The sequence below is a fragment of the Periophthalmus magnuspinnatus genome, chromosome 12 (assembly GCF_009829125.3).
Source record: "Periophthalmus magnuspinnatus isolate fPerMag1 chromosome 12, fPerMag1.2.pri, whole genome shotgun sequence".
NCBI lineage: Eukaryota > Metazoa > Chordata > Actinopteri > Gobiiformes > Gobiidae > Periophthalmus > Periophthalmus magnuspinnatus.
In genome coordinates this window covers 15,809,879-15,835,660 of record NC_047137.1, presented here as the reverse complement: position 1 = coordinate 15,835,660, position 25,782 = coordinate 15,809,879, and the positions used below count along the sequence as shown (strand labels likewise).

Here is a 25,782-nt window from a genome sequence, read left to right as displayed (position 1 = left end):
TTTTACTAATTGCAGTACTCATTACACGCTTTCGGCTCCAAACTGTGCGATATTAACGAGAAAAATACAAAAAAAATGCTCTTGTAAGAAGCAGTGAAGCTGTTTTTTTACTCCTACGTTTCATTTCCACTATATTTTAAACGCAACTTAATGCAAAAGTACTCCAAATATTCAGAGCACAGTACTCTGACTGGACCGTGCAACCGAACACAGTACAAATACATATTAAAGTATTGCGTAAATAAGTATTCTGTCCATCTCTGGTCACTGTGAATCATGTGAAATATTCTTAAAACGACTGTCCGCTGCCCGTCTCCATCTGTTTGTCCATGTGTCTCCAAAAGGACTGGACCCCCATTTCTGCAATGCAAAGCGAGGACAGCCATGAATGCCCCCTTTGAATTTGTAGAAAAAAGAAAGAAAAGAAAGAAAGAAAAAAAACAACCAAACAAAACCCTGCGCGTGACGTCATGGAAAGAATGACGTCAGGGCAGATTAGCGTCAAGGCGCAAGAAAAAGGGGAAGCTCCTCTTTGTGGTTTTAGGTGGAGTTCAGCTGCAGCAGACGTGATGTAGTTAAGATTTTAATGTCTTTCTGAAATTCTGAAATTGCTATTTTGCAGCTGGGGTGTGTGTGCATTTGCAGAATAAGCAGAAAGAAGCAGAATCTGAAGCTGAAGCGTGGCCCTGACGCACAGACGGATCCAGGGACGCGCAGCAGTGAAGCGTTTGAATAATCCTCATATTATAAAGCGACAGAGCATTGCACACACACAAAAAAGAGGAAAAAAAGAAAAGAGGGACCAGGGGAGATCAGGCATGACGTAACCGTTTCCATAGGCGACTGATATGCCAGCTCGGCCAATCGAAATCCACACGCGCGCTCCGTATCCATCCTCTCTTTTGACGCGCATCACATGTCCCTGCTGGCGGCGCGGGGACAGAAGAGGCACCGAGAGAAGCGAAATAGTAATGTGCAGCGCGCTTCCTGTAACGTGGCTGCAAAAAAAAAAAAAAAAAAAAAAAAAAAGACAGCAGTGCGCGCGGGTTTAACACTGTACAGCGCGTGCGTAATGCTCCAGGGTTTGTGCGATTTTACTGCGGTGAATATACAAATGTGCAAAACGTGCAAGGTGTAAAATGTTCTGTTTTCCATCGTGATCATGCAGCAGTGGGAGGATAACAGCTCTGGTCATTCTGGTCACATGTTTGGGGATATGTTTGGTCATTTCTCATCTCAGGACTGTGTGACCTGCAGCTCGGGAGGGTCATAAAACACTCAGCTTGTTTAACTTTGCTTTACATTTCTTATTTATAGAATGTTTGACCCACACTGTTCTGGTAGTAGAAAAAACACGGTGTAATCTCACACTGTTAGACTTTTTATTAGACAGAGTCTGCTCTAGAATCAAGACTCTGCACAATATTCTACTAGAATCCACACAAGACTCTGCACTAGACTCTATTAGACTCTATTAGACTCTATTAGACTCTGCACTAGACTCTGCACTAGACTCTGCACTAGACTCTATTAGACTCTATTAGACTCTATTAGACTCTATTAGACTCTGCACTAGACTCTACACTAGACTCTGCACTAGACTCTATTAGACTCTGCACTAGACTCTGCACTAGACTCTATTAGACTCTGCACTAGACTCTACAAGACTCTGTACAAGACTCTATTAGACTCTACACTAGACTCTGCACTAGACTCTATTAGACTCTATTAGACTCTATTAGACTCTGCACTAGACTCTGCACTAGACTCTACAAGACTCTGCACTAGACTCTGCACTAGACTCTGCACTAGACTCTACAAGACTCTGCACTAGACTCTGCACTAGACTCTACAAGACTCTGCACTAGACTCTGCACTAGACTCTATTAGACTCTACACTAGACTCTGCACTAGACTCTATTAGACTCTATTAGACTCTGCACTAGACTCTGCACTAGACTCTATTAGACTCTACACTAGACTCTGCACTAGACTCTATTAGACTCTATTAGACTCTGCACTAGACTCTACAAGACTCTGCACTAGACTCTATTAGACTCTACACTAGACTCTGCACTAGACTCTATTAGACTCTATTAGACTCTGCACTAGACTCTGCACTAGACTCTATTAGACTCTATTAGACTCTGCACTAGACTCTATTAGACTCTACAAGACTCTGCACTAGACTCTGCACCAGACTCTATTAGACTCTGCACTAGACTCTGCACTAGACTCTGCACTAGACTCTATTAGACTCTGCACTAGACTCTGCACTAGACTCTATTAGACTCTGCACTAGACTCTGCACTAGACTCTATTAGACTCTATTAGACTCTGCACTAGACTCTACTTCAGACACTACACACTTGACTCTTTGAATGCCGCTGGACTCTGACTTTAACCCGACTGTATCGCCGTAACCGACAATAATAAAGCTCTGCAGACCAATCCTCGAGCCTCTGCGCCTGTTCTTCATGCACCAGAACAGAAACTGACATTACCCTTTTATCCTGCCTGTTTTGTGAGCAGCAGAACATTAATGTGACCACGTTTTGACCTTCGATTCTCTGGCCTATTATTTGAATGTGATTTTCGCACATGACACTTCGGCCGTATGGATTTTCCAGCAGCTCAGTCGATTTACCGGCTTTACGTCAGATAGGACTTCTTGATTTTCCCAGTTAAACCGTAAAAATGCACAGTGAACGATCAGCAGAGGCACACGGGAAGGATAAATTGAGCCTAAATAAACAGATATATTTCAATATTATCACATTTTAGACTTTTAGTTTAACAAAAACAACAACAAAAAAAGCCTTGGAACACCTTGGGGTCTCACTGGAGGAGCTGGAGGACGTGTCTGGGGTGAAGGAAGTCCCTGTTTAGACTGCTGCCCCCGCGAAAAAAATGGATGAATGGATGGATAGTTTTTTAAATATTTCAAATGTAAAGTAATCAATAGTTTCCAGGTCAATAGTAATCCTCTTCCATTGGACATTGACAGAATAATTAAGATATTGAGCAACTTTGAGCTCATGTTGTGGTTGGTTATGGCCTACAGGGAGGGCGCATTTTGAGTTACTGTGTCACACTATTTAGGCTTTAAACTGGACAGTGTTAGAGAGAAAAATATACAAATAAAATACAAGGAAAAACACTGTTCTTGTGGTGAGGGCATGTGTGTTTTTTCATTCTAATTAGTCATAAATAAATGCTGAAACAAACATAAAGCTGTTTTTAATCCTACGCTGTATTTTGACACTATAATTACAATACAACTCTGTGTAAAAGTATTGTAAGTTTTCAGAGTGCAGTACTCTGATTGGCCCATGTTTCAAAGTATTCTTCCATCATTACTTACAGGTTTATCTCTGACTGAATTACATTGTGTTCAAAATGTGTTTTAAGGGACAGAGATTAGACAAAACCTGCCAATCTTCCCAGGTCCTGAGTGATGAGAAAATCCATTTGGCAAGTCCACTATCCATCCATTTTCTTCCACTTATCCAGGGTTAGGTGGAAGAAAACCAGGGACTCCCAGACTTCCCTCACCCCAGACACGTCCTCCAGCTCCTCCGGTCAGGCCAGCTGAGAGATATAGTCCCTCCCAGGGGATCTCATCATTTGACAAGTCCACTATTTAATTTTAATATTAATTGTTTCTTGAGTCCAGTTTTTAATTTTAATTGTATTTAGTTAATTTATTATTATTATTATTATTAATTGTATTTATTATTTTTTTATCTGAAGGCTGAGTTCAGTTTTTTTATTTTTTATTTAAATTTTCTTTATTTTTTGTATTACTTAATTATTTTTTTGTTTTATTATTTTTATCTACTCACCCATTGGCCATCAGATCCCCTCAAGTCATCCCTTGACTCCAGTTTTTATTTTTTTATTTTATTTTTTAATTTTATTAATTTTATTTTTTTGTATTTATTTCCTTTATTTATTTATTTTACTAATTACATGTATTATTATTATTATTATTATTATTATTATTATTATTATTATTATTATTATTATTATTATTATTATTGTATCTGAAGTCCAGTTTTTAATTTTAATTTTCTTTTTTTTCCCTTATTTATTTATTTTAATGTTGTATTAAGCACATTCATCCATTTATGTATTTATTTATTTGGCTTCCTATCACCATCCATTCCCCACCCTCTCCCCTCGTGTCCAGTCGCAGTATTCGCAGTATTGGCAGCAGTGAGGTCGCAGTAGTCCTCTTTCTCTCTCAGTCCTGTTTCTCTCTCAGTCCTCTTTCTCTCTCAGTTTCTCTCAGTCCTCTTTCTCTCACTCCTCTCTCGCAGCAGACAGTTCTCTTGCGCGCTCGCAGGGGATCCGTGTGTGTGTGGCGGTGACAGCAGCGGCGGTGGGCGGGGGCTGGGCTCGGAGCACTGAGCGAGTCTCGTCTTCGCAGAGACCGTAGACCGGAGGGGAGTTAACACGGGGATTGGGGCTGCTCTTCACTGCACGGAGTAAGTATTTTCCACTACATTTTCCCCGCGTTTCCAGCCTGCGACGCGCCAAACGGACAGATTTACGCACAGACCGACGCCCGGGGATGAGCTTTACGCACTGCATGGACTCCCTTGATCCGGGTCCGGGTTTATTTCTGTGCAGTGACTAAAAAACGAGGGCCACTGGTGAGCTGCTGGTGTGCTGTTGTGCTGCTGTCTTGTTGGTTGTTAGCAGCGCCTGAAGCTAACGCTAAGCTAACGGTGTAGAATGGACAGACACCGACTTTGCTTCTTTTCCTGACTCTTAGCCAAACTGCGCGCAAACCAAACCGCGTTATTCATTAGATCCAGCTCGAATAAGGCCACAACTTCTCTCTGATCAGTATTTTGCGACTTGCCACTTGTTTAGGCTCGCTTTTGTGCTTCTTTTTCCCCCCACAATCATTGCAGCTAACGCGCGGCTAGTGCTAGTTTTGGCTTGACACTGCTGCATGCGTTTTTTGAAGTAAAATGTGGTTTTGGTGCCTACACGACCCGAATGCAGATTTTTTTTAAGCTAGATCAGCGTTTAAGGGTGTCTCTCAAAGCCAGGGGTGAGTGTATAAGCTGTCATTCAGTAACAGTTGTGTAAAATAGGTTGCAAATCTAAGTAAACCAGCGACTAACGGATTTGTTATACAAATTTGAGTCAGATCCGTTACTTGGACTAGTCTCTCCAGCTCTACATGTGCATGAAAATTACTATGTCAGTGTCTGTTCAGGGTAACTGACAAGGAAGGACTTTATTTCCATATCTATTTGAAATTGAATTGAGAAATCGCGTTGGACACGTTGGAGAGGTTGTCCAGTTACGCACGGGGAGGATGCTTTTACGCAAACCAAAAACGGGGTAACTCTACAGGAAAACTAGGTCCTACTGTGCCTATCTTATCTGTACAGCATACCTACCGATCCCACGTCGCTCCCTGCAAGACGACTTTCCTCTTCCATTGAACCAGAGTGCTTAAAAGACACATCCTTCGCCCGGGGATTAACAACTCGGAAAAGGAAAGAATGGAGTAATGGCTATCAGGCTCGCGTTTCCAAAAGCTTTCCACGTACTGCAAGTTGATTACGGGCGCTGTGGTGTTAACTTTATCCGCCTGACCTTGTAGAAAATGTAATATTATAGAGTCCGTGGCTACCTGCAGGTTACCAGGCTGCTGCTGCGGCTGCTGTGTGCGCGGTAGGTCACTGAGCACCCTTGGGTGTCAAGCTGAAGGGATCACTCCTCATCCAATTAAAACGCGCCGGGCTCGTGCTGCAGTGGCGTCTGGCTACTCACTTTTGCCATCATTGAGGACTTTAAACTGTTAGACTTTACGCTTGTGCAAAGATTTCTGCAGATTAAGGGTTGGCAGCACCGGCCATTCGTTTAATTTGATTAAACTGCATTTAATAATCCAGATTGAACATGTATTTTACACATATGATTAGAAAACTGTGCAATTTCTGCAGTTTTACAGATTTGGTTTGAAAAATTTGGATTATAGGCTTTAATAGGAACAATTGAATGTGTATAGTGGCATGTTTTGTATGTTTACTTCTATGGGTAAAGACAATTTTTACATTTGGCTAAGTTCTTCTTTGTTTGTTTTCTTCCTAATTTGAAAAAACTGCATTTAATAATCCAGATTGAACATGTATTTTACACATATGATGAGAAAACTGTGCAGTGTTTTTCAATTTCAGCTGTTTTTTTTACAGATTTGGTTTGAAAAATTTGGATTATAGGGTTTAATAAGAAGGACTGTCCCTATAAATAAACATACAAAACATGCAGCTATACACATTCAAAGCCTTCTTCTTCCTTATTTTCTTCCAAATTAAAAAAAAAACTGCATTTAATAATCCAGAATTAACAAGTATTTTACATGTTTGTGATGATATGATTAGAAAACAGTGCAGTTTTTCTTTATTTCAGCTACTTTTTTTTTACAGTTTTGGCTTGAAAAATTTGGATTATGGGGTTAAATAAGAACAACTGTCCCTAGAAATAAACAGGCAAATGTAAATATTGTCTTTGAATGCATAAAGCTGCATGTTTTGTGTAAGTTTTCTTCCTAATTTGAATAAAGTGCATTTGATAATCCAAATTTAACATGTATTTTACACGTTTATGATGATATGATTCGAAAACTGTGCAGTGTTTCTCAATTTCAGCTTTTTTTTTTACAGATTTGGCTTGAAAAATTTGGATTATGGAGTTAAATAAGAACAACTGTCCCTAGAAGTAAACAGGCAAATGTAAATATTTCCTTTGAATGCGTATAGCTGCGTGTTTTGTATAAGTTTTCTTCCTCGTAAAGAGATTTCGGGGTTAGATTAATGATTCACTGAAGCACCAGTAACTCAAGCTGTCACTGTGTCTGAGGCCTTTGAACTCAGACTGTTGCTGTCACTCAAGAATAACTAAAATATCCCTTCTTTCTACTCCTTTCTCTGTCACATTTTGGCATTGTTTGTCGTGGTGATATGGAATGAATTTATTTTAAACGGGACTATAGTTGTCGCAGGTACATTTATTGAGTACATAGCATTTCATTTCTGTTTGTGTTTATACTTGACATGTTTTGCAGAGTCCTGACCTGTACTTTTGTGTATTTTCGTAGTGAAAACTAGCATAGCGGGCTACATTCTCCAGTTCTCAAACTATTGTCTCGCGCGGGAAAACTGGTTTCACATCGAAATCACAATCCGAATAAACGCAATTAGCAAAAACTTACACTAGCTGACTGAAAGTGTGGTGCGGTTCAGGACTCACACGGTCATTCAAGTCATTAAAATCGATGCGCTTTGCCTCACTGACCTTTGACCTCTGCGTTCTACTACACTGACCTCAGCGGTGTGGGTGCAGGTCCATGTGTGTGCCTGCCAAAAAAATCTGCCAGAAGACTATTTTTCCCACACATTGCAGCGTTATGGAGCAGTTTTCAAGTCTTGGTACATGTTTTATCGCATGAAAACTCGTGAAACTGCATAGTTTTGGTCAAATACGCGTAGGAAAGTACTTTGTAGTTGGTGTAACAGGTGATCTGCAAGTAATTCACCGTCAGTACGTACCAAACACACCTTGCAGTTGCTATAAATCAGGTGTTTTTACAGGTTTTTGTGAGATGTAGTCAGGTAGGAACGAAATATCCAGTCTCTACGGGGTCTTTCTGTTTAAAACTTGCAGTAATACCCCTATAAACATTCTCCAAAATGCGTGTAATGAAGGATCCATCAATACGATACTGAAAAACTACCTGGATTGGACGGATTGGGCATCGGTTCAGCTGATACTTTGCTTGGGCTTTTAATTGGATGTAATAAGGCTATTTACAGGCTGATTTAGGCCTAGAAAGTCTCATAATGTTTGAACTGTTACTCATACAAAGCTGTTCTGTAGTTACTCGAAGGCTAGAAGTAACGGTTACATAACACAATTGGCTCTTTTGTGTGGTAAGCGAACTGCGGTTTAAGAAGATAAGTGACATTTTCCATTCCCGCATTGGTATCGGTGAACGCTTGAAGTCAAAGTATCGATATCGGAACCGGAAAAGCTGGATTCTTACATGTAATTCTTGTATTCGCAGCTGTTATTTCTGTAGTCTGTCAAATTGGCATACTCCGGGACGCGTTTAACCTTTGCACTTTGAACTGGATGTTATTGATTTAAAACACAAATTGCAAATCTAATTACAGGAGCAACAAGGACTTAACGTAACGAGATGGATTTGGCTCAGATTTGTTGCTTTTTAAGGAGACTCCCTCGTCGTTTGCGCGGTCCCGTCCCCTCCGGCCGTACGCGCAGGTATGTAGCCGTTTGTAGCTAGCTGCAAGGAGTAATTCATTAATGTTTGCGGAGCCGCGCGTCCTTAGCTCATCGTTAGCTCTCCTTTTGTGTCACCTGATACGTCTTCTCGTGTAACTGTCACGCTCAGTTACAAGGATAACGTAACACTCAAAGAAAATGTTTTTAAGTCAAATAGTGAATTAAAATGGGGAACACTTTATAGTAGTGCACCTGAATTAGCTTAACGTATAAAACCGTACGAAAAGGCTTCATTTATGATAAGCAAATGGAGTTATTCAGGCTTAGGTACTACTTTATTAACATAGGGATGTGCCGATATCCAATAACGATACCGATACTGGTATTGGGTATCAGTTAAATGATACTGGTTCAGCTGATACTCTGGTTGGCCCTTGTAATAGGACCATTTACAAGCTAATTTTGACCTAAATGTCTCATAATATTCAAACTTTTATTCATACAAAGCTCTTCTGTAGTTATTTTGAAGAAGATTTGTGTAATAAGTGAACTGTGTTTTAAGGAAATTTTTTGTTAAATATCGGCAGATGATTTAAAATACTTCAAAGTATCGATATGGGGATTGGAACTGCAAAAAAACAACAACCCAAAAACGGTGCATCTTTAAATGAACAGCCTTACAAACTCTAAACTCAGAAAGCCTTAATTAGCCATGTCTGAGTCATTGCTAATTAACAGTTTGTTCATTATAAATTAAGTCCTTCTTCATGTTTTATTAAGGCTGAAAACAGTGTAGTTTTTATACAGCGCTATCTTAAAATCAGACATAGACCGATATATATGGCTGATATTTGGACTTTTTAGCGTATCGGCTATTATGAAAGCTAAATCAAACTATTAATTAGCTAAGTCTTGAGTCATTCTTAATTAACAGTTTATTCATTATGAATTAAGTCCTTCTTCATGGTTTATTAAGGCTAAAAACAGTGTAGTTTTTATACAGCACTAGCTTAAAATCAGACATAAATTGATATATATGGCTGATATTTGTACTTTTTTTTGGCTATAGTCGAGGGACGATGCTGAAATTTTGTGTCACGATTAACGATAATATCACGATAATGATTTAAATTGCTGATGGTTTTAAATTCTTCTGGGATATGAATAATTATAATGTGAATTTTATGAATAGGTTTAACATTTAAACAACTGTTTTAGTGCTGTACTTTTTTATGTGTGACAAGACTTTGGCGTTTTTTAATTTTTTTATGTTTTTACTATTCACTATGGACCAGATATTCTGTGTTGTGAATAAAGTTTGAATTGAACTGAACAATGATCTAGAAACATAATTAGAGAGAAGTAGTTTTGTTCTGCACATTCTGTTGATGCAATGATGATTATCTTTGTCAGCGATTCTCACGATTTTATAAAATGGCCCAAGAACAATTACTGAGAACTGTCCCATCATTAATCGATTATTATCAGCTTTAAATCTCCAGCACAGGCCCCGATATTTTGTTTTTTGTCGATTTCCTGCTTAGAACATGCACACAAAGCTTTATTTTAACACTTAAATACAAAGAGAACTGCTCTAAACGTGACCCACAGCTCTCTTACAGGTTTGTGGTTAAAAAAGTCTGTAGGTCAGTTTTTTGTAGTAAATTTAAACTACATAATTTGAGGAAAATTATCAATATTGGCCCAGGAATTTCAAAAGAGTGTATGCTTTGGATTTTATCTCAATACCGTTCAATACAAGATGGATAGAACTAATATTTTTGGGTGTCAATATTCATTTTGGGGACTTTTCTTTGTACTATTGGGTCAGTTTTTGTGATTTATTGTGGACTTTTCTGTAGATTTGTGCAGTAAAGTGTTGGATAAATAACTTCTGTTGCTCATTTATTTACTGCAGCTTGTGTTTAATTCAAAATACTGCACATATAGAATCGTTATTTTGGGGGAAATGTTGCGTTAAGCTCATCATTTCAGTGGCGTAAATTAGTTTCAGTATTATCATTTATCTTCAGCGATATATATTGAACTTCATAGTTTGTTATCGTGACCGGTCGTGTGTTCTAAATAGTCGATCTTTACTTCAAATCCAGTGTTTTAAAGTGTGTATTCTTTGTTACGTGCTGGAATGAAGGAGCTAAGTATAATCTGGTTTGTGTTGATGAGTTTCTGGTAATATTTCCTGTTGATGAAGTTTGCTTATCTGTCCGTGCGCATCGCGAGGCCAAGGTTATTCCTAGCCCCGGCTTTCGGTTACGGAGTCTGACTCATTCATATGTCCCGTTCATTCAGTTGTTCAGTGAGAGCATAGGGGCTTCTTCTAATGATGAGGTGGACTTAAATCAGGGTTATTTTGGGCTGTAGGGACAGTTCAGGGGCAGTTTTTTTTCGTTTTTTTTTAAAGGAAATACTTGTAAATATATATACTTTTTTTTTTTTTTTGTAAACGTGCTGAGCATGTTTTGTACCTTCAAATACGAATCAGAAAAATCGTGACTATTATAATTTTTCATACATGCTCTAAACCAGACATGGGCAAACTACGGCCCGGGGACCCCACACGGCACGTTGGGCTTATTAATTCGGGCCGCCGAACGTGACCAAATTATATTAAAATAGATAATCGCAAACCTTTTTCAAAGTTTTTCTGCTGCGTTTATTTAACTGAAATTTTATTTATACATTTGGAAAACAATTTGTACGATGAGTCTTACATATTTATGCTATGCTACAAGTTACAGGCCGAATCGCTAATGTGATATAAACATAAATATATATATCCTGGCCCGGTCAAATTTTAGAACCCATTGTGGCCCATGTGTCAGAAAGTTTACCCACCCCTGCTCTAAACACATGGCAAATGATGTTTTATTTATTATTAAATCAAAATATCAAAAAATATATGTGTTTTTCTTCTATGTAAAGGTTGTATATTATGCAAATTTGACTGTTATGAGCTTTAAGTCATGTTATAATGTTGTTGTCATGTTGTCTCCTCTTCAAAAACAGATGTGGAGTTGCGTTTTGTTTCATTCACACGTTTTGAGTAGCACTTTATTATTAGTCTGTGACATCACAAGGTGGAATAGAGCATTTTGAGCTTTGGAGATGTGGACAAAGTGGTAGTTTTCAAATTTAACACCTACCTTTTACCTTTTTATTTAGTACAAACTGGCAATCCCGCGGGTGAAACGATCCAAAAGATTCAAGTGAAGGTGCGTGGAGTTTAAAAACACACGTGGAGCACTTCCTGTATTATCACATGGTGACATCACAAGGTGGAACAGAGTGTTTTCAGTTTGAGAGAAGAAGAACTCAGCGGAAAAATGCAGGTTTGAGTGTTAAACATGTGTGAATGAAACAAAAAAACACAACTCCAGATCTGTTTGTGATGAGGAAACTACATTAGAACATCAGAAAATAGAGTAACACTGGCCCTTTAATCAGCAAATATTCTGTATATTTCATGCAGGATTATTATTTTTTTTACCTTTACTCGGTTAAAGTATTAAAGTATAAGTAATTGCACTGTACTTTAGAAATAACTGTCAATGCTAACCTGGAACAGAAGCTGAAAATTAGCTTAATGTGTAAACTATAGCTGCATTTGTTACCATGACGACACGGTCCCTGTTAAATACATAAGGCTCTGTCTGACCTAGGGCAGAGTGATGAAAGTGTGGCTGCCAAATATGTCTGTGAAGTCCCGTGAACACTTTAATGTAATATAAAATACTTTGCTCAAGGAAACAGGAGGTGCGCAGTGAGCTGTAAATGAACCGCTAACCTTTGAGGCTGTGGTTTTAGGTTTTACTGTTTGGATAAAACAAAAATGTGATGTAATGACTAAATCGAGTTTTGGTTCAGTATATGAAACTTGGAACTGTGTTTTTGAGGTCAGGATTTATCATGTGTACTTTTTCTTTGCAGTACTAGGAAATATTTGGTTGTTTTTTGGCTATACGATAAGATTTAAGCCGTAAAAGTTTGAATTAATAACTTCTATGACTCATTACAGACAAACTAACAACTAAAGTGCTGTTTATTTTTGCAGCTCATGATTTTTTTCAACAATATTGCAGATTTAGAATAGTTTTTGTGGTTTAAATCGTATAAATGAGTGTCATTATTATCGTTTATAATTACTTCAGCGATATATCGAGCTTCGAAATGCGTAAAAATCGTGACGGGTCTACGCACAAAAACACATTTGCGCAGATGTAAACTACAGAGTTAGCAGTTTTTACGCAGAACGCAGAGGGAGGGAATGATGTTGAGGGAATGACGGCGCTTAGAAATCTGCAGCATTGTGTGAAATTGCGATTTTGATTCATGTTGATAGAAACTCGCAGCCCTAGTGTGACCCCGCAGTCCCGCTGCCGTGATGTCGTCCGCTCTTAATGTCACTCGATGTGTAAAGCTCCAACAGCACGCTGCTCACTCCGGGCTAAACCGTGTCCGCGCGGCGTTCGCTAACCAGCCGGAAAAGACCGTCTCATTACAAAAGCGGAGATTTAGTTCATTTGCGTCAGGATTTCTGCTACACAGAAGACACTGTTCAAACGTGTTCGTCCTCTGGCGTCATGTGCCAGAGGTCTGCGGGCACATCGTGAACCGCGACCGTTTTAATCTGTGAACAAATGAAGCAGTGAACAAAGTCTGAATCAGCGCTGCACCATTTTGTAGAGAAAAAAAGCTATTTAGATGAGCAAAACTGTGATATTTTCAAGTAGTAGGGTTATGTTTAGCGATGGGACAATACACAATAATATCATTTAAGGGAGGACAATAATCGTTTGTGGGATATTTTGCATAATCGTGATAATCGGCAACAAAGATAATCGCCGTTATATCTCCGGAATGCGTAGAAAAAGCCGTCTTATCCACAGGGGAGTCGGCAGGGGGTGACAAAGAGGTTTAGGGGCCCAGAATTGGACTCTCTTCCTATTAATATGTATTAGAAGGGAGCCCATGTGAGACTCCTTGCCCCGGGCCCCCAAATTTCAGCTGACACCCCTGCTGATCCATAATATTTTCAGTTAAATCGTAGTAAGACTATAACAGTTCCTTAAACATGGAATTATTCAAATCCAGAACATTTTAAACTGTCAGGAACTTTAATAATTATCGTGATGTCGTACAGCCACAGGAGCAACATTTTCATGGAAACAAGCAGCAGCAGGAGGAAGCGAAAAGGAAAAAAAATCAGGCAAAAGTTGTAGAGTGAAGACGTTTCGCCGCTTCTTCTGGTCAGTTCTGATCCGTTCGCCGCTGGACACTGCCTTATATCTACTGTATCTGAAGGGAGGAGCTAGCTACACTGAAGCTAACACACCTGTTTGTTTATAGTTTCTGTTTGTTGGCTAGGTCAGTCGAACTACACTTGCGTAATCGCTCAGGCCCCTACTCGTCATACCTGGACGGACGAGTGCTTACACAGACGAGCAGGACAAACAGGAATCAGTTCTGTGGAAATAGGAGCCCGTTGAGAGTAAAGATGCAAGTTTTTCAGTGCAATAAACACAACCAAAATGACAAAATTCCTTTTATTTTAGTTCCGTTTTGAAGCTTTAACTAAATTTGACCTATATTTTAACTATTCCAGCGTTGTTATGTTTTGGTGTTTCAACTAACTGGTCCTTCAGGATTCAGTTAATTTAATATTGTGGTGAAAACACGCTAACGACTGGAGCGACCTTGCGGAGTCCTCACTACGACACGAAGCGAAATGAAGATGAATGGGGCTCGGATCAGTGTCAGAGGGGCTTGGACAGGGATTATTCTGGATCTTCTTCCTCTTGTTGTAGCTGTTGCGCTGTCAAGATGTCAGTATTTTTTGCAAAAGCACGTTTACAGCTAAAATTATTTACTTACCGCACACAGACATGGACACAATATTATCGTTTATTGTCTATATTTACTCCCGCGATGTATCGTAATTCAAAATATGTTAACTTGACAGGCCTTTAAACCAACTTTTTTATCATTTTAAGGCGCGCTATGGTCTGAATGATGGAGCGTTTGCCACCTTCTCATTAACGCTATGTCTGAAACTTTCCACAATACGGCATTAAAAACTTCTAAACGTCTATCTAAGCTAACGCAAGAACCCCATGCTTTTCAGAACAACGAAATATCTGTTTTTGTTGACTTTTGTGTGAAGCACTTTTAAACGTGCTTTACAAATAAAAATTTAAGCAGCATTTAAGAGAATACTGAAACATAAACTGGTAAAATATGTTGGCTAGTGGAAAAATAGAGCTACGTAACCTTGACAACTCGATTTACCATTAAAAAAAAGCAGGATTTGTTCATAGTGCACTTTATAAATAATAAAAGTAGAGTTCATACTTCTCCCTGGCATTTAATACTAGCTAGACAGGATAATTTGGTCAGTTTAAGTTGTATTTTAAATGCGCTATACTGTATAATTTTTATTTATACAGAAATTTCAGCAGCGTTTGAGAGAGAATACTGAAACATGAACTGGTAAACTAATACAATCTCATACATTTCCGGACACGACAGGGTTACATGTTGTTTACATAATAACATAAACGTCTTTTTAATTTGCGAAGAAAATTATGTTGGCTAAACAATTGTAGTTCTTGCTGTTTTGGTGTTTGCTAATTGCGATTTCAGTTGGATTGCGATGGGATCCCTCAGCCCTCGATGGACCGGTGAAGAAAACAGAGCTGCGTAACCATGGCAACGCGATTTACGATATATAAAAAGTAGGATTTATGTTAAAAAAACTAAAGAAGCGTTCACACTTCTCCCTGGCATTTAATACTAGCTATACAGGATATCTTAGTCTTTTGGCTATATAAATAAAAATGTAAGCAGCATTTGAGAGAATACTGAAATATAAACTGAAGAATCTCATACATTTCAGGACACTACAGCGTTAGATATTGTTTACATAATAACACAAACGCGGTTTTTAATTTGCGAAGAAAATTATGTTGGCTAAACAATTGTATTTCTTGCTGTTTTGGTATTTGCTAATTGCGATTTCAGTTGGATTGCGATAGGATCCCTCAGCCCTCGAAAACAGAGCTGCGTAACCATGGCAACGCGATTTACGATATATAAAAAGTAGGATTTATGTTAAAAAAACTAAAGAAGCGTTCACACTTCTCCCTGGCATTTAATACTAGCTAGACAGGATAATTGGCTGGTGTTTTATCGTTCTTTACCCATGTTTCATATTTCTGTTTTGTTGACGTTTGCGTAAAGCACTTTGGCCGTTTTAAGTTGTATTTTAAACGTGCTACATGAATAAAAATTTCAGCAGCATTTCGGAGAATGCTGGTAAACAAATACAAGCATCTCGTACGTTTCAGGACTTGTTTGTAGAGGTGCAATCTACAGGTACGACAAGATTTTTCTGTTTACTTGGCGCTTGGCAGTCGGCGTTCTATTGTCCGACCAACTGCAGTGTTTTGATTTGATAATTGCGCCAACTGAAAGTGCGTTTTCGATCTGAGGCCAATATATCGTGTTGACATATCGCTGAAGTAAATAAAGACGATATATTGAAACTACTGTATGCCTCCGATACATAGACCTGTCACGGTAACATATTTTGAAGCAAGATGTATCGCTACAGAGAAATATCGTGATAAAGATATTTAAATGGAACAGTTACCTACTTAAGTAATTTAGTAGTTACGTATTTGACCCTCTACAACTCAAATATTTTTGTCAAAAAGTTACCCAACTTGTACAAAAATCCCCATGATAAATATTGACCACACCCCCAAATAAAATCATCGCTACAGAGGAATATTGCGATAAACACTAATATTGAAACTGCATACTTAAGTACTTTTGTATCTATAATGAGTTATAAAAGTTACGTATTTGACCCTCAACACTTCAAATATTTTTGTAGTACAGTAAAATATCAAAAAGATCCCCACAATAAGTATTGATCCCCCCAAAAAAAATCATCGCCACAGAGCAATATCGTGATAAACGATAATACTAAAACTGTATACTTAAATACTTTTGTATCTATGAGTTACAGAACTTACGTATTTGACCCTCTACAGCTAAAATATTTTCATAGTACAGAAAATATCAAAAAGATCCCCACAATAAATATTGGCTCCGAAAAAATCATCGCTACAGAGGAATATCACGATAAATGATAATACTGAAACTGTATACTTAAGTACTTTTGTATCTGTGATGTGTTACAGAAGTTATATATTTGACCATCTACAGCTCAAATATTTTTATAGTACAGCAAAATATCAAAAAAATCTTCACAATAAGTATTGACCCCCCCCAAAAAAAATCGTCACCACAGAGCAATATCGCGATAAACGATAATACTAAAACTGTATACTTAAGTACTTTTGTATCTATAATGAGTTACAGAACTTGCGCGTTTGACTCTCAGCAGCTCAAATATTTCCATAGAAGAGAAAAATAGCAAAAAGATCCCCATAATAAATTGACATTGAAGTATAAGTTGATGTAGTAATTGTCTCACGTTTAACATAGACCTACATATGTCCAAACAAAGCTCTGTGTATTATCTCAACAGTAAAACAGAAGACTGAAGTAACGACGTGTCCCAAGGTTCAACCCGTGTCCACTCAAAAACACATCAAGTCCACGTAAAGCTGAAGCCAAACGGATGATAAGAACCAAACTCCACCAACAGCCTCCTCTTCCTCTTCCTCTTCAGTCCCGGTAAAAGCGTTATTCCCAAGTAAACGTGGCGTAGTGAATGTATCCGATGTGGAGTCTGCGTGAAACTGAAGCTCGACTCATAATATGAACCAAAACTCAGCCTGAATCCTCCCCTTCGTCTGTAATCGAACTGGTCCTTCAGGATTCACACTTAATTTAATACTGTGGTGGAAACATACGAACGACTGGAGTGACCTTGCGGAGTCTGTATTTACGACACACAGCGACGTGAAGATGAACTGCGCTCGGACGGATCCCGGTAAACGCGACATTCCCGAGTAAACGTGGCGTACTAAATATATCTAAGACGTAAAGTTTGTCTTAATCCACCTCCTTCGTTCAGTGACTGCGGAGTAAAAGCGGTGAAGTTTTTTTATCCAAACAAAGAAAGAAAGAAAGCATGTTGTCCACAGCGCTGCCTCTGACCTAAAGCGAAGAAAACGAAAGTGAAAGTGAAGTTTGTGCGAGTCCACGTGAGGATCAGCCGCGCTTCTGGTTCGTTTGTTTTGAGTTTTATAAATGACCGTCGTAAAGCTCGGTGCTACGTTTTTAAAATCTGAAGTAACAGCTATAACGCGATTCAAAGTATTCAAGTATTTTCTTAATATTTGCAATTAATTTACCATATTTTACGGATTATAAGATGCACCACGACTCTGGAATTGCGTCCGTGTCCAGCTGAGAGCCACACAGAGCCTGGACTTTTTTAAAGCTAATCTAAAGACCTTTTTATTTAGAAAAGCTTATTGTTGATGTTTTTAGCATTTAGCAGTTAATGTTGGTCTAAAGTTCTTGTTTTATTCTAGCACTCTGAGATTCAATGGAATAAAGAGTGCATTATAAATAAAATTATTATTATTATCATTATTATTTTTATAAGTCACACTTTTTTCGTAGTGCGACTTATACTCAGATGCGATTTATATGTGTGAAATATGTTTTTTTTCCTTAATTATTATGCATTTTTGGGCTGGTGCGACTTATGCTCCAGAAATACAGTACATAAAATAAATACAGAAAGAACCGTTCAGGAGCCAGTATCAAAAAGTAGATATCATTAGGGATGGGACGATACACAATAATATCGTTTATCGTGATAAAAAGGGTTGATAATAATTGTTCGTGGGACATTTTATATAATTAAGATAATCGCCTGAATGTGCAGACAAAAAAAACCCAACTTATCCACAGGGGAGTCAACGAGAGGGACAAAGGGGGCTGTTGTCGGGGGCCCCAGGGTCTTAGGGGGGCCCAGAATTGGACCCTCTTCCTATTAATTTGTATTACAGGGGGCCCATGTGAAGCTTATTGCCTCCAAATCTATAATATTCTCTTCATATCCACAACAGCTTTAATCATTATCCTGATATAATCGTTAATCGGAATTATTTTAGCCATGATAATCGTCACACAAAATGTCAATATCGGAAAAAAATCTATTCTTCGAGAAACTAACAATTATTTTGCGAATTGATTCTTGTCTTTTGATGAATTGATTAATTATTAGATCTCGATAGACACAGGAATGAGATTTTGTACTAAATTAAACCCAGTTCCATCTAGTACTGAAACACTGGGTTATCAAACACAAAACAAAAACACAAAAGTGGTACATTTCCTGAGTCGTTTCGATAATAATTGCGCTTTGAGTCACGCAGACTTTTCTCACCTCGTTTGGGACACTGTCTTCTCCAGATAACGATTACTCAGCTGCTTGTTTCAGTCGTAGTTTCAGCCGTGGAGTGTGAAGCAGAACGCCTCCATGTTGAACTGTCTACAAATCTACAGTGTTGTGTATCGTAAAACCCATAAGTCACTATATTTAAACCACTATTTAAAGGTACAGTGTGTAACTTTCCGGAGGCGGCACGTCATGGGGAGAATCGAATGGAAATGGAAAGTTATAAACATACTTCAGAACATTTTCCACGGAGATGGAGAGAACAGTAGAGTCAAAGGAACGATAATATTTCAATCAAAACGAGCAGAACGGCAAATACGAATCAGGTTTGTGGAAAAGCGAGCATGTACAATACGCACAACCAAAGTGAAAAAAAGCTAGCATGAAGTTTAAACTAAATTTGACAGATATTAAAAACTATTCCGGCATTGTTACGTTTTGGCGTAAGTGTTTAACTCGTCCTTGAGGATTCAGTTGGTTTAATTTTGTGGTGAAAACACGCTAACGGCCGGAGCGACGTTGCCGTAGATCTCGCTACGACGCGCGGCGAAATGAAGATGAATGGGGTTCGGGTCGGGGTCCGAGGGGCTTGGACATGGGTCGTCTTCTCTCGCGTAGTAGCTCTTGGTCGCCCACATAATTGGAATTACTTTAGCTTTCCGTCTGTCAAGGCTTCGCTCGCAATTCTTTACGTAGAATTCGAGTTAAAATGATTAGGAACAATTTATGAGGAGCTGATTGGATTATAAATGATTCGCAGGTACAGTTTCTTATCCTTGACTTCACACAGACTTAGATTTATGTATTAAACCTTCTTTAAACCGACATTTTATCACTTAAACGTGCACTATTATCCGTGTAATTATTATAGTACGACCTACTCTTTCACTGGAACGCTTATTTGAAGGGCTGCTTTAAATTTCTGCTAAATTCTACTGCGGTATAATCATTTATGCTACGTGCTAACTGCTAATGAGCTACATTTATCATAATAGTGAATGTTCCTTTACTTTTTTTTACCATGGCCACACTTTGGACGCGCTGTGCCTCTTTTTAAAAGCTCTGAACCTGCTCTGAGTCGCACGGGCAAATAATCACCAGCAGCACTTAGCGACGTTAGCATGCTACTATGTAAACACAAGCACTGCGCTGATATCCTCTGTGAACTATAGAAACCTTTTCAGAGTCCTGAACGGTTTCATATCTTTGTGTCGGCTCTTGGTATCTGCTATTTGTATCTGTCATTGTATTGTCTGTTGGTATTGTCTCTTGGTATCGTCTGTAGGTATCGTCTCTTGGTATCGTCTCTTGGTATCTCCTCTTGGTATCATCTCTCGGTATCTGCTCTTTGTATCGTCTGTTGGTATCGTCTGTTGGTATCGTCTGTTGGTATCGTCTGTTGGTATCGTCCCTTGGTATCGTCTCTTGGTATCGTCTCTTGGTATCGTCTCTTGGTATCGTCCCTTGGTATCGTCTGTTGGTATCGTCTGTTGGTATCGTCTGTTGGTATCGTCTGTTGGTATCGTCTATTGGTATCGTCCCTTGATATCTGCTCTTTGTATCGTCCCTTGGTATCAACCGTTGGTATCGTCTGTTGGTATCACCTGTTGGTATCGTCTCTTGGTATCGCCCCTTGGTATCGTCCCTTGGTATCGTCTCTTGGTATCATCTCTCGGTATCGTCTCTCGGTATCGTCTCTCAGTATCGTCTCTTACTATTGACTATTGATATCGAAACTTCATTGACAAGCATGCGCACTAGCACCTGGTATTGACCCGATACTTGATACTAGTATCGGCAGCGGTGCTTCCCTAACTTTGCCACGTCTCCTGCTTGTCTCCACGAAAATACACATTTAATGCCATACTGTGGATTATTCTAGACTAAGCAATAACATTTTCACCTTAAAATAACATAATTTTACCTCTCCGACATGAAACGAGATTATGATTATAAGATTACATTTGCTTTACTCCGTTATCTCGCCTTAAATAACCCACCTGGAGTAGAAAGACGGGCCTATTTAAAACCGCCGCTCCTCTGCTTCTGCGACCGCGGCGATAATATCAATAAAATAATAGAGTAACGCTAACAAAAGCACACACTGTTTATGTTTGGCCTATCCTCTTCCAGACCTGCGGAGCTCGCCCTCAGATGCCTGCGGAGTGATACGTTCAGTCTCACTTTTAGACCGTGCACCTCAAAAGCAGGAAAAGTACTCGAGAAACGCCGCTCGTATCGTTGTAGGTCAGGGGCGGCATCAAACTCATTTTCACCGAGGGCCACATCAGCAAAATGGCCGCCATCGAGGGCCAGATGTGACTGTGCGGCAGGATAAATGTCACTAAATGTAAACAAATGTCATGTAAAATAAATGTAACTACTTTCTAACTTGTTAAATCACGGTTTCTGTGATAAACTGACATTTTTGTCAAGTGTGTATCTGGTCGGGACACACCTCCTCACAGACCTTCAGCTCTGCTTCAAATACGGACTTTTACAGACTTTTAATTATTGGACAGTTTGTTGTTTTTCTTGCAGACTAACTTTTGCATATTTAGCTCCGTGTTTGGTGTCAAAATGTCGACGTAGATTGTACCGACCGCGCCTCAAAACACAAAAAACACACAGGTTTTTCTCCTCAAAGCACAAACTTGTATTCGCCTTCACTTTTCTTCCTCCAAACTTCCTGCCACGCCGATAATTTTCCTCTTCCTGAACATTTTGTGATGATTATTTGCAAATATTTCTCAGTTCCACTTGCTGGGAAAGTCTCATTAGTTTATCGTCAGTGCAAACATTAAACAGCACAGACTTATTGTAAAATGCCTTTTAATTTACCGTCTTGCGGGCCACATAAAATGACGTGGCGGGCCGCATTTGGCCCCCGGGCCTTGAGTTTGACACATGTGCTGTAGGTGTTTAGTCGTCAAGTCGATTAACCGGTTGGTGTTTTAGCGTTGTCGTTAGGTTATGAGGATTTACGTGACGGAAAAGAGGAGTGTGTGAGTTTGCTGAAGATTTCGTGTCAAATCTGTACAAATATTTTCTGAATCTTGATATAATTTTGATTTTTATCGTGTATTATCGAAACAAACTGTGACGTACTTGTTAGTCGCCGCGCTGATCTAAACGTGTTATTATTGTGGGGCAAAGGGCGCGACGTCTCCGCTCTACGTCCTGAGTGGTGTGTACTTGACTTGTGTGTGATTATGTGTGCATGTGCGTATATGTGTGTTTATTAAGTGTGTGTGTATGATTATGTGCTTATATGTGTGTGTGATTATGTGTGTTTTCAAATGTGTGTATGTGATTATGTCCAGACGTGTGTGCGTGTGTATGATAATGTGCGTATATGTGCTTGTGTGTGGATATGTGTGCGTGTGATTATGTCTGTATATGTGCGTGTGTATGTATATATGTGTGTGTATGATTATGTGCATCTGTATATGTGCTCGTGTGCGTATATGTGTGTGTTTATTAAGTGTGTGTGTGTGATTATGTGTGTTTTCAAATGTGTGAATGTGTGTGTGATTATGTCCAGACGTGTGTGCGTGTGTGTATGGTTATGTGCGTATATGTGCTTGTGTGTGGATATGTGTGTGCGTGTGATTATGTCTGTATACGTGCGTGTGTATGTATATGTGTGCGTATGATCATGTGCGTCTGTATATGTGCGTGTGTATGTATTTGTGTGTGTATGTACATATGTGTGTGTATGATCATGTGCGTCTGTATATGTGTGTGTGTATGTATTTGTGTGTGTATGTACATATGTGTGTGTATGATCGTGTGCATCTGTATATGTGCTTGTGTGTGTATATGTGTATATGATTATGTGCGTATATACGTGTCTTTATTTCCTTGTGTATGATTATGTGTGTGCGTGTGTGTATGATTATGTGCATGTGTGTGATAATGTGTGTGTATATGTATGTGTGTGTGTGTATATGTGTGCGTGGCTGAGGAGCTGTTGACAGGAGTTGTGTTGAGTGCGACACCTCTGAAGCTGAAGTCTGCTGTGCTCTGATATCACTGCAGCACTAACCGTCTGAGAGCGAACACAAGGAAATATCAGCTACACACACTTACACACACTTACACACAAGTACAAACGACACAGTGGACTCTTTTAGATACGACACAGCACAGGGCTGCAGCCAGGACACGTTTCAAAGCCCGATATACTGCAGTAAACGATAATATTGAAACTACTTTATACTAACAAAGTAACTATAAGGCAGGAGCATAGACTGTTTGTATAAATGGACATAGCTAACCTGCTAGCCACCACGTTCCAAACAGGAAGTGATCTTGAGCTGCACTTCCGGCTCAATCGGCTCTGGCTCCAATTCACTTTCTATTGAAAAACCGTGTCCTCTCTCTCTGTACCTGCTGCTGTCAGACTCGTCATTTTGGTCTTAAATGTTCGTATTAACCCGCTCGACATGATCCTGGGGTTCATTTTTGAGTTTATTTTGTAATTTTTTTTTTTTTTTTCTTGCTATTTTGATTTTTTAAAAATATTTTTTGTTATATTATATTTTTTATTTTATTTTTTTATATATATTTTGAGTTGTTTTTTATTATTATTTATTTCATTATTTATATTGTTATTTTGAGTTTATTTTTCATTTTCTTGAAAAATTGTGTCCTCTCTCTGTCTCTGCTGCTGTCAGACTCGCCATTTTGGTCTTAAATGTTCGTATTAACCCTCTACATGATCCTGGCGTTTTTATTTCACTATTGTGTCTGTAAATCAAGATATGAACATTAATAACAGACAAATCAGGCGCCTTCTTTCCCAGAGCACACCCCCAGTAGCGTTAGCAACAGGTTTGATTGACAGCGTTGCTAAGCGCCCGCTCCCTGCTAAACCAGTGGTCCCCAAAATATGGGAAAAAAAGTGCTACGTATAGTCTGGAAAATATGATAATTCAGTTCAATTCAACTTCATATAGCACATTTAAAATACAACTTAAGTAAACAAAAACAGATACACATAAAATATAACACATGGGCAAAGAACAATGAAACACTAAGACGCCATGATATTGTGTCAAGCTAGTTTTAAATGCCAAGGGGAAAAGGTGTGTTGTTAGTGGGTTTAGTGGGGGTTTTTTTGGCCTTAAACTCGCTGTTTTGTTCTGTAATTACTTTAAATGATAAATAACAATTACAAAACACATTTAGATAATCATTTTTACCATATTCTGTTTGTTTTGAAATGAAATAATTAATCATTTCAGTCTTTGCGCTGGTAGCGGTTGATATCGGGAATTAGCAGATGCGTAAAAAAAAACAAATTATCAACAAGGGGATCGGAGCAGAAAAAGCTGGATTGTTATGTCTGCTGATTTTAGCTCAGGTCGTGTTAGAAAAGGCACTTCAATCAGACGTTTTTCTTTGTCGTATTCCGCGTTTTGCATCTTGAATCCTCTTTAACGTCGCGCTGCCTGATCGCTGACCTGCTGTTGTTGACAGGGCTGTTCTGAGGGAGACACCTCTGGAGTGGAGGCCCGTCATGTTCTGATATCACTACAGCGCTAACCGTGTGTGAGCCTCAAGTAGCTCTCGGCTCTTACACAGATCAGCTGAGTGTCTGCTGCGTTCTGGAGAGCCGTGATATGAGAACGCATCGCCTCCTGTTATTCGCCGTATGCCTGAAGTCGCCGTGAGCGCCGCCGTCGTCATTTGGAGCTGCCGATCTTGACAGTAAATAGATTCTGTAGGGACTAAAGAGCCGTTTTAAAGCGTCTCAGACTTGTTGTTCCACATAAACATTGAACATTTGAGACCAACCTGCCGTATTTTCTGGGCTGTAAGTCGTTCCGAAGTAAAAAAATGCATCATAATGTCGAAAAAAATGCTGTTGTCAGTGTGACCGTAACGAAGATGTGAAATTATATACTCTGACGCGACTTATATTCCACGTATCTGAGTATAAGTCGCACCCCCGGCCAAACTATGAAAAGAAAAAAAATTGAGACTTATCGGTTGGAAAATACAGTACTTTATATAATATTTTAGCACCAAAACTTCCCAAATTGTATCTGAGTATAAGTCGCTCCCCCGGCCAAACTATGAAAAGAAAAAAAGTGCGACTTATAGGCTGGAAAAATACGGTGCTTTATGTAATATTTTAGCACTGAAACTTCCCAAATTACGCAGAAACTTCCCAAATTCTCCATTGAAAGGAAGGGGATTTTCACTTAAAGAAAGAAAGCGCAGTTTAATTGCATTTACGGAAAAAGTAACGAAGATGTTTGATGCGACTTATATTCCACGTATCTGAGTATAAGTCGCTCCCCTGGCCAAACTAGGAAAAGAAAAAAACGTGCGACTTATAGTTTGGAAAATACAGTACTTTATACAATAGTTTAGCACCAAAACTTCCCAAATTGCGCAGAAACTTCCCAAATTCTCCATTGAAAGGAATGGGATTTTCACTTAAAGAAAGAAAGCACGGTTTAGTTACAATTACAGAAAAAAATGGGCGGGGCCGAATAAGGTCAATACGGTTTGTTGAGACTACAAGGTACAAGGCGTTTTTGTTCATTTTAAAATATTTTTTCTCATACATTGTCAGTTAGGGACAACCGTGGCTCAGTTGGTAGAGCATTAAAGCGCTTTGAGTGACTTGAACGTGGAAAAGCGCTGTTATAAAAACGTGTTAATTTACCATCTATCCATTTGAAGCTGTAGAAATCAAAACGTCAAGTCTGAACCAGATCGAAACCACGAGTTTGTCTTTGTTTCAGCCGTAAAAGAAAGCGCAGAAATTCAGCTAATACAATATTTCATCTGTTAAGAGTTTGAAACCAACACGGGGGTTTTGCAGTCGGATTTGTTCCCCGTTTCTTCCCGTGTCTCGTTGATTTTTCCACTTAAGTTAGTCCTGAACAGGCCTAGCTCAACATCTGGAGATCCCCCGACAACCTGCTGAACAAAGTGGAAAGTTGGGTGAAGTTCAGAGTACAAAGGTCCTTATACCTTGGCCTGTCGCAGTAATTACTACATCAGCTTATTCTTCAATAGATTAAAACCTGAACAATCATTTTTGGAGGTTTTCTTTGTAGTAGTGGTGAAGTTTTTGGTTATTTTTGTGC

General features: G+C 39.0%; 1 protein-coding gene across 2 annotated transcripts in view; it reads left to right on the top strand.

The window, feature by feature from the left end:
- Nucleotides 1-4,355: 4,355 nt before the first annotated feature.
- Nucleotides 4,356-25,782, top strand: part of atp2b1a (ATPase plasma membrane Ca2+ transporting 1a) — a 115,289-nt gene continuing 93,862 nt past the window's right edge. For both annotated transcript variants that reach the window (XM_033976382.2, XM_033976381.2), the window contains exon 1: nucleotides 4,356-4,490. The gene's annotated coding sequence lies outside the window, so the exon portion shown is untranslated. The remainder of the gene's footprint in view (nucleotides 4,491-25,782) is intronic.